Source organism: Phyllobates terribilis, unplaced genomic scaffold (genome assembly GCF_046119375.1).
Source record: "Phyllobates terribilis strain yellow unplaced genomic scaffold, ASM4611937v1 Scaffold_3__8_contigs__length_932513732, whole genome shotgun sequence".
Taxonomy (NCBI): Eukaryota; Metazoa; Chordata; class Amphibia; order Anura; family Dendrobatidae; genus Phyllobates; species Phyllobates terribilis.
Genome location: NW_027362763.1, coordinates 570,732,012 through 570,742,763, shown reverse-complemented (window position 1 = coordinate 570,742,763; position 10,752 = coordinate 570,732,012).

The following is a 10,752-nucleotide window of genomic DNA, read 5'->3' as shown; positions in this document are numbered from 1 at the left end:
CCACCCTTGTTTTTCAAAAGGAATTATTCCATATCTTGAACTCAGCCCATGAGCAGGGCATCATCTCGAAGGGCCTTGTGGAAGGCCTGAAAGTGCATTCTTCATTGATCCCCACATTGTATTTACTCCCCAAAGTGCACAAGGATTTGAAAAATCCACCAGGTCGTCCAATTCTATCTGGAAATGGCAGCCTGACTGAACCAATATCTAAGTTTTTGGATTTCTATTTGAAACCAATCATGGGAGAATTACCTTCTTATGTTAAAGATTCCACGGAGATTCTTCAGAGATTGGATGGGGTTCATATGGAGTCGGATATGTTTTTAGTTACTTGTGACGTGGAGTCATTGTATACTAACATTGAACATCAACATGGCTTGAGAGCTTTGAGATTTTTCCTGAGGAGCCAAAGCTTAAGTGGATCTTTATCTGAATTAATCCTTATTTTAATGGAATATGTTCTCACTGTTATGTTCTGCTACCAAAGCTAAGGAAAGAGAGGAGATCTGTCCCTACTATGAGACTCAGCTGAATCCCTACGATGTAACAGGGGACCTGATCCTGCGATCAGACCTGCTAAAGTCCTAAGCTAGTCTGTACGAAGACCTATAGATGTGGGGGAGGAATCCCTACAAGTACTAAGGACTGGGAGGAATATGGGACACCTCCTAACAGAAATAGTAGCAGACAGACGAACAAACAAAATATATAGAACATAGAGGTCAGTAAACCAAGCAAACTAACAGAGCAAGACACAGAGCACAGGCTAGCTAGAAAGTAGATATACAATGAAGTCCAGCAAAGCCAGAAGGGCGGAGCAGGATTAAATAGGCCAACAAGGTCATGTGACCAGCAAAGGAAAAAAAACCTAACAGCAAGGTTCTAACAGTACCCCCCCTTCTAAGAGGATCCTCCGGATCCCCTAGGACCAGGCTTATCAGGAAATCTCCTGTGAAACGCTCTGATAAGTCTGGACGCGGAAACATCATCTGACCTCACCCAAGAGTTATCCTCGGGTCCGAAACCTTTCCAGGCCACAAGATACTGCAAACTACCTCTATACCGTCTAGAGTCAAGGATGCGAGAAATTTCATATTCCCCGTCCTCCACCACCGGAGGAACAGAGGCAGAGGCGTCACCATCCGACACAACAGCTTTTTTTAACAGAGAGACATGAAAGACCGGATTAATTCTCCAGGAGGTAGGAACCTCCAACCTAACAGCAGATTGGTTGACAACCTGAAGCACCTTAAAGGGCCCTACAAACTTGGGACCCAATTTCTTAGAAGGAATCCTCAACCGCAGATTCCTAGAGGACAACCAAACCATGTCACCAACAGCGAACAAAACCTCCTGTCGTTTCCTATCAAAGTAGTCTTTAGATTTTCTGTTGGCCTCCTGAAGATTACCACGCACATCCGTCCAAACTCTTTCCAAATCACCGGAAAAATTCTCCTCCTCAGGCACGGCAGATCCCAACTTGGAGAACGACCCAAACGACGGATGTCTCCCAGAACAACAAAAAAAAGGCGAACAACCAGCAGAAGAAGATGTATGATTGTTCAGAGCAAATTCGGCAAGTGGCAGAAACTCAGACCACCCCTCTTGATTGTCTGCCACAAAACAACGCAAGAACTGCTCAACATCCTGGTTTTTCCTTTCTGTCTGGCCATTAGATTCAGGATGATATCCGGACGAAAACGACAAATGAATTCCCAACCTGTCACAAAAGGCACGCCAAAAACGAGCCACGAACTGAGGACCCCTATCAGAAACAATGTCAGTAGGAACGCCATGAAGTCTGACAATTTCCTTGACAAAGGCCTTAGCGAGAGTTTTAGCGCAGGGCAGTTTGACGAAGGGAACCAAGTGACACATCTTGCTAAAACGGTCCACGACCACCCAGATGACAGTAAAACCCTCAGAGGGGGGAAGGTCAGTTATAAAGTCCATAGCCAAATGTGTCCAAGGAGCACTGGGGACCTCCAAAGGACAAAGCAACCCCGCAGCAGGAGTATGTGAGGACTTAGATCTAGCACATATAGTACATTGGCGCACCCACTTAATGACTTCCTTCTGCCATCCAGGCCACCAAAAACTGCGACCCACCAGTCTCTTGGTCTCAGAGATTCCGGGATGACCTGCCAACCGAGATTCATGACACTCAACAAACAAATCTCTCCTAAAGGTCTCAGGCACAAACAACCTCCCATGAGGAGTGTTAGATGGGGCATTCTCCTGAGCTTTAAGAATCTCATCTTCCAAAACGGAGTCTAAAGCAGCTATCACAACACCTTCTTGTAAAATGTTTTCCTCTTTCTCAGCACCGACTATGGGAGAAAAACTGCGAGACAAGGCATCCGCCTTAACATTCTTAGTGCCAGGGATGTAAGTAACGGAGAAATTAAACCGCGAGAAAAACAGTGCCCACCTAGCCTGACGGGCATTCAGGCGCTTGGCAGCATCAAGATATATCAGATTTTTATGATCCGTAAGAACCTGAACGGGAAATTCCGCACCTTCCAAGAAGTGGCGCCAGTGTTCAAATGCGAGTTTAATAGCCAATAATTCCCGATTACCAATATCGTAATTCAATTCAGTCTCCGAAAATTTTTTTGAAAAAAAAAGGCACAGGGATGTAATCCATCCCCGTTATCCTGAGACAATACTGCGCCAACCCCCACAGAGGAAGCATCAACCTCAACCAAAAACGGCCTAGTAACATCAGGCTGCATAAGGATGGGAGCAGAGGTGAACCTCTCCTTGAGATACACAAAAGCTTCAATGGCCTCAGAAGACCACTGAACCGCATCAGCACCTTTCCTGGTGAGATCAGTCAGAGGTTTGACAATACTAGAAAAAATTTTTATGAACTTTCTATAGTAATTGGCGAAACCCAAAAACCTCTGTATCGATTTCAAACCAATAGGCCTAGGCCATTCCTGCACAGCCTGAACCTTAACCGGATCCATCTCAAAACCTTTGCTGGAGATAATGTAGCCCAAAAAACTAATTCTCTGTACAACGAACTCACATTTCTCCAGCTTAGCAAAAAGCGAATTGTCCATTAATAACTGTAATACCTCACGCACGCTCCGCCAATGAGACTCCAGATCTGGCGAATAAATCAAAATGTCATCTAAATACACAACCACATTTTTACCGATCAAAGGTCTAAGGATGTCATTAATCAGATTCTGAAAAAATGCAGGAGCATTAGTAAGACCAAAAGGCATAACCAGATTCTCAAAATGACCCACAGGAGTGTTAAAAGCAGTCTTCCATTCATCACCCTCCTTCATGCGCAACAGATTGTATGCCCCCTTAAGGTCAATTTTAGAGAACCACTTGGCCCCCAATAACTGGTTAAACAGATCAGGAATCAATGGCAGTGGGTAAGGATTGCGTACCGTAATTTTGTTAATCTCACGAAAATCCAGACAAGGACGTAAACCGCCGTCCTTTTTTTTTACAAAAAAAAATCCAACCGCCACAGGAGACTTAGAGGGCCTAATGTGACCGGCGGCCAAGCTTGTCTGTATGTATTCCTCCAAAGCCTTCCTCTCAGGAATAGTAAGGTTAAATAAACGACTCTTAGGAAGAGTCGCTCCAGGGACAAATTCAATAGAACAATCATAGTCTCTATGGGGAGGCAAAACCTGCGATTCCTTCTCAGAAAAAACTCTCCAAAAATCCTGAATAGGAACAGGCAATTCTCCCCTATCCAAAGCTGCAATACGCCCGTTACAACACTTGTCATAACATTTATGGCTCCAGGATTTAATTTCACTGGTAGACCAATCCAGTACAGGATTGTGAAATTTTAACCAGGGCAAACCCAATATTACTGGAGAAGGCAAGTTATTCAACACTACCAAATCCAATTTCTCATGGTGAACACCATTAATAGTGAGAGGAAATTCACTGACCTTGAGAGTAATATTCTTCAAAGGGGAGCCATCCACAGAAACCACAGCAATGGGGGATGACAAAGGTTCAGGTTTTAAATTGAGTTTTTCCACGAATCCCCCATCAATTACATTCAGTGTAGACCCGCAATCAACAAACACCCGAAATTCCATTAATTTTTCCTGAGCAATCGTGGAAGCAGCTAAAAATATACCCTTGGAATTTAAACAGGCAATACGGGCGTGACTGACCATTTTTTTTTCTTTCTTCATACGAAGCTCACAGCCTTTAATCAAATGACCAGATTTTCCGCAATAGAAACACAAGCCTTGCGAAAAACGACGGTCTTTTTCTTGAGAGCGAGGTGCCACCGATCCAATCTCCATCGGTTCACCACTGTTAGTACACACATTATCATAACCAGAAACTGACATAGCAGAGGATTTGCTCTCATTAACCCTAGCACGCAGTCTTCTATCCACCCGTATAGCTAATTGCATAGCCTGTTGCAAATCTTCAGGTGTAGGATAAGCAATTAGCAGGTCTTTAACCCTTTCACTGAGCCCAGCAAGAAATAGACTTTTCAGAGCAGAATCGTTCCACCCTGTTTGAGTGGACCAACGACGAAAATGTGTACAATATTTTTCCACATTACCCGATCCTTGTTTTAGACGTCTCAACTCAGTCTCAGCTGATTCGACACGGTCAGGATCATCATATAATAGTCCCAAAGCAGAAAAAAAACTATCCACTGATCTGAAGCATGAATCACTAGGTTGCAAAGAAAAGGCCCACTCCTGAGGCTCTTTGCGCAAAAGTGACATTATGAACCCTACGCGCTGGGATTCATCCCCAGAGGACTTAGGTCTCAAACGAAAATACAATAAGCAAGCATTTTTAAATGAAAAAAATTCTCGGTGTTCACCAAAAAACAAATCCGGCAAACATACCTTAGGCTCCAAGAAATGTGCTCCAGGACAGTTACTCACGTGCTGACGGAGCTCGGCCACCTCCAGAGAGAGTCCCTGCAGGCGATGAGCCAAATCCTGAACCGACACCATGATGGAACAGAAAAATCTTTCCTTAGAGAATTTGCTGGCTGGACTTACTGTTATGTTCTGCTACCAAAGCTAAGGAAAGAGAGGAGATCTGTCCCTACTATGAGACTCAGCTGAATCCCTACGATGTAACAGGGGACCTGATCCTGCGATCAGACCTGCTAAAGTCCTAAGCTAGTCTGTACGAAGACCTATAGATGTGGGGGAGGAATCCCTACAAGTACTAAGGACTGGGAGGAATATGGGACACCTCCTAACAGAAATAGTAGCAGACAGACGAACAAACAAAATATATAGAACATAGAGGTCAGTAAACCAAGCAAACTAACAGAGCAAGACACAGAGCACAGGCTAGCTAGAAAGTAGATATACAATGAAGTCCAGCAAAGCCAGAAGGGCGGAGCAGGATTAAATAGGCCAACAAGGTCATGTGACCAGCAAAGGAAAAAAAACCTAACAGCAAGGTTCTAACACTCACCCACAATTATTTCCTATTCAAAGATGGTCATTTCCTGCAGAAGAGGGGAGTGGCGATGGGGGCGGCTTGCGCCCCCTCGTACGCAAACCTCTTTTTGGGATGGTGGGAGAGAGAATTAGTACAGAATGAGGAGGATATTTTCTCTGGCTCTGTGGTCTCGTGGATGCGTTTCATAGATGATGTGCTATTTGTTTGGCAGGGTTCTCGGGAACTCCTGGACCTGTTTTTAATTCATCTAAACAACAATGAATACAACATCAAATTATCTTCGGTGATAAGCCAAACCACGATCAACTTTCTGGACCTCAGCATCAGGATCGATACACATGGAAGAATAAACAAGGATATTTATCGGAAGGATACAAGTGTAAATTCCTTTCTGCATGCCAGATCAGCACACCCAGCACATGTAATAAAAGCCATTCCCACGGGTCAATTCATTAGGGCTAAACGGATTTGTAGTCAGGAGAAAGTTTTTGAACAACAGGCCAAGGATCTTGAACGTAGATTTACACAGCGTGGGTATAAGAAACAAAATATAGATAGGGCCTATCTACGGGCGAAACAACTGGATCGACAGTCTCTCCTTGTTCCAGCTAAAGATAAAAAGAGAGATCAGAAAAACCATACTAGACTTATCACGAATTATAATTCGAGATGGAAGGAGATGACTGAGGTAATAGGTAAATATTGGCCTATCCTGAGACAGGACATAACTATTTCCACCTTTATATCAGATAAACCAAGCCTAACGGCTAAACGGGCAAAAACGATTAAGGATACATTGGTCCATAGCCATCATACAATACCACCTTCGAAATTTTTGTTTAATTCTAAAGGCCCAAAATGGGGATCTTGGCAATGTAGGAGCTGTAAGGCATGCAGACAGGTAGAGAAGACTAATAGCTTCTCTGATTCCAAGGCAACGCGTGAATATAAAATTCTGCATTTTATAAATTGTAAGACTTCATATGTCATCTATTTGGCCATTTGTCCCTGTGGATTGAATTATGTTGGGATGACGACACGGGAGTTGCGGGTTCGGATTTTGGAACACATCAAAGATATTAGATCTGCCATGAAATTGCAACCTGATGACCTGGAAGCCATTGCCAAATTAAAACCGGTAGCCAGACATTTTAGGGAACATCATCCCCATCAAGAACACCTTCTGAGATTCAGGGGTATTGACCGCCTTTATCCTAGCATCAGAAAGGGAAATTTAGCCAAAAAATTATTGCAGATGGAATGTAAATGGATCACCACATTAAAAAGCATGAGACCGGATGGTCTTAATGAACAGTGGGGTTTGGGGAGCTTCTTATGAGTGATTTTGTTTTCCCTCTGATGTGTCACTCTGTTTTCCACTGCGACCTCTGTCCTTTATATATATTCATATATTTATATATTTTTATTCCTTTCATTTGTGTTTTTTTGTATTTCATTTTTTCCTTTTAGGCTCAATGGTTTTTCTCTACTTGGAGTGATGGGGTATGCAGGTTTTTTTTTTTACATCTTTCATCTTCTCATGCCGGTCCTGGCGTGGTATGTTTAGTGGGGATTATAGAGATCTTTCTTTGATCCCGTCTTAATATATATATATTTTTTGCCATGTGCACGATCACATAGTGTTTTTATTTTTTATTATTAGTATTATGATTCAATTGATCTTTCCCCTTCCCCTATATATATATTTTTTTCATGCACTTGCACTTTGCACTTAGCAGCATCACATTCTCTTTTACTTTATTGTCATCATTTTTTACAACACTTTAAGTAACAATTGTTTTTTATTTTCTACTATCTATATGTGCTTTATTCTATTACATTCACCTTCACACCTTTTTTCTATATATTTTGTCACAGCATTTTTATTCATTTTACATACATTTCTATGTACATTTCTTGTCTTGTAATTACTCATTATTTATTCATTTACTTTATTCATTTAATTCTTTCATATTTCACATACACTATTTTTATTTTTTATTCTCTCTCTCCCCCCCCCCTTTTTTCACACCATTTTTCCCTCTTTTTCCTTCTTTTTGGTTTTTCTATTATTCCCTCTTTCTCTTCTTTCTCTGTTTTTCTTTCTGGTGCATACACTATGGGCAAGGAATAGGTTGAATTCCCTACCTAAATATGGCTGCTGCAAGCATCGTGCGCCGCAGCGCGCGTGCGCTCTGTCGGCCTCCGGAGTGGTTGGTACTGGACACGCGTCATGAATGGCAACACGCCCTTCAGTGACTCGCTCCGGACCTCCTACCCCGGAAGTACCGAGGGAGCGCATGCGCGGCTAGCGGCGCCCGATAGTAAGGCGCTCGCAATTGACTAATAACGTGGAGCAGCTGGCAGGACTACATTTAAACCCTCACTCCTCCTCACACCACACTCCCTGAAGAAGCGAGGAGCGAAACGGCGTTGGAGTGGTGTGAGGGGGCCAGGGTATGTTCACTCATTATTTTCTTTATGTTTATGTGGTCTCCCATTTTGGATGTATTATTGAAGTGCTCAGGATCTCCCCATTAGTGAGAGCCTGCACATGGCAGGTATTTAAGAAAATGTATGGCAGCTAATCTTTCCTGAATGGGATTTTTGTGATGAACTAAATTTGATTTTTTCTTAGATGTATTGCACAAGCACTTTACGCTTATTGACTTTGGTATATATATTATTTCCATCACATTTCCATTTTTATAAGTGACTACGGATGCCAAATTTATAATAAAGTGGGATTCCTTTGGGCTAATTTGTGTGCTTCTCTTTATATGGCGGTGTTTATAGCAAAAAATTAACACATATTGTCTGCTATTTTTACTTAATTTTTCTAAGTTGGGATAAATTGATAAATATATTCTGTGCACTGGCACTTTATATTATATATATTTTTTATATTCATATATTCACACTATACCTCCACATCTAGATGAGCATGTTTGTTGGAATGGTGACTATGAACAATTTATCTAGTAATTGAATCTATGTGATAGACCCATTTGATGATATAAAAATATTCCTTTTTTTTGTGAGCATCCCCTTTCCCCCTCTTGAGTCTTATTTTAATTGTGTTTTATATTCATTTTTAATTTTAGTCTTGTCTGTTTTTATTTCTTTATGTATTCAATAAAAATTATGTATTAATAATTGTCTATATTGTAGTTCTTTATACCTCTTTGTTGGTTTACTACACACACAATACTGAGCCTCATTTTGACTTGTTTTAAGGACATTACATCAAAGTTGGATCAGTCTGTAGTGTGTTTTTCCACTTTAATTTTGGGGGTGTCTCCAAATCCAGGCCTCCATTGGTTAATAAATTTGATTTCCATTGATGATTTTTGTGTGATTTTGTTGTCAGTACATTCAACTTTGTACAGAACAAAGTATTCAATGAGAATATTTCATTCATTCAGATCTAAGATGTGTTATTTGAGTGTTCCCTTCATTTTTTTGAGCAGTGTATATGGAGAACCTGGGAAGGGGTGAGAAGCTGTATGGAGAACTAGGGCAGGGGTCTCTGTGTGGAGAATATGGGTGGGGGGAGTGTAGGGGGTGATGGGGTGCTGTGACTGTGATATATCACTGGGGCAGACAGTGTGGTGGGAATATTTTATTGGAGAGAATCGTGTGGAGACCGTGTACCATAAATGAGAAAGTCTGGGGTAATATTTTTGCATAGGGAGCCCTGTGAGGGGCAATTATTTATTCAAGGGCACAGCATAGGGTTTATCTAGGGCACAGCATATGTGGGTATTCTTATTCAGAAGCATTATAATCACACTGTAATTTTTAAGGACACTGTGTCGGGATGTGCTGAAGAAGCACGGAGAAGATGGACGTCTGCAGAGACGAGCTTTGGTTATGAGAAGTCATCATGGAGTCAGCTACTTAGATCTAAGGTACATTGGTCAGATGCAGCCTTTAAACGACCGCTGATCAGCTATATGAAGTCGATCCGCAGCCGTTTAATATCCTGTTTACAGGATGTGGCCTCACTTTCATGTGCACAGAATGACTGTTAACTTGATCGTCCTGTGCATATAGAAAAGCAATGTTCTCAGCTGTACATGTGTACACAGGACAATGATATATAAAAAGAGTTTTTCACCCGCAAAATGCCAATTATTCTGCATACACATTTATATGGTGGACATAGCCCAGGCGTATGAAGTTTTAACTTAACTTATTATTTTATTTTTTATATGCAAATAATGGTGTTTCTGTGCACCCTTGGCGTGGCCTATGCCTTGTTGCACTGTTACACCCTCCTATTTGCATATTAAAGCCATTCCTTTCTTACAATTCACAGAGGTCCTTTAGTGAGAGTAAGTGCTGTCTAAAATAACTAGTGCTCTGAGTGTCAGTGTGAACATGCACACAATGAGTCTGCAGGCGCATTGTGATTCCTGGTTGCTGCCTGCTTTTGGCTGAGGAGGAAATGCGTTGAAGTGAGCAACACAACACCATGTCCCCCTCCTCACCAAAGTCGCTCGTTCACCACTTCCAAGAGAATATCTTTCAAATTTTACATATCTGCTCACAATTGTATTTGTGGCTGACCTGACACTAGAATTGATTGCTGTACTAAACTTGGCAATGTATTCATGTACTGATGGAGGTTATGATGCTTTATTGCGCTGACTGAGGTTCTTGTGATATATTACTTTACTGATTGGTTCTGGGATGTATTACTGCACTGACAGAGGTTCTGGTGATGTTTTAGCCCACTGCCTCGTTCTGGTGATGTATTACTGCACTGACAGAGGTTCTGGTGATGTTTTAGTCCACTGCCTCGTTCTGGTGATGTATTACTGCACTGACAGAGGTTCTGGTGATGTTTTAGTCCACTGCCTCGTTCTGGTGATGTATTACTGCACTGAGAGAGGTTCTGGTGATGTTTTAGTCCACTGCCTCGTTCTGGTGATGTATTACTGCACTGAGAGAGGTTCTGGTGATGTTTTAGTCCACTGACTCGTTCTGGTGATGTATTACTGCACTGACAGAGGTTCTGGTAATGTTTTACTGTACTGACGATGGTTCTGTTGATGTAGTCATGCAAATGTTGTAATCATTAATTTATAAGACTTGATAATAAAACATTATAAGTTCAGTGCGTGTTGAACTAAAAATACAACTATCTGAATGTCTGTCAGCTGGACAATAAATTGACTAAAACTCCCATACACTGTAGAAGCTGTCCGATCGTTCGGCCGGCAGCTATCTTTCCTCGATCTCCCATATACATGGTCGCTCACTCTGCCGAGCGTTCCTGTGTTCTCTATGATAGCTGCTGTTGGACATCTCTGG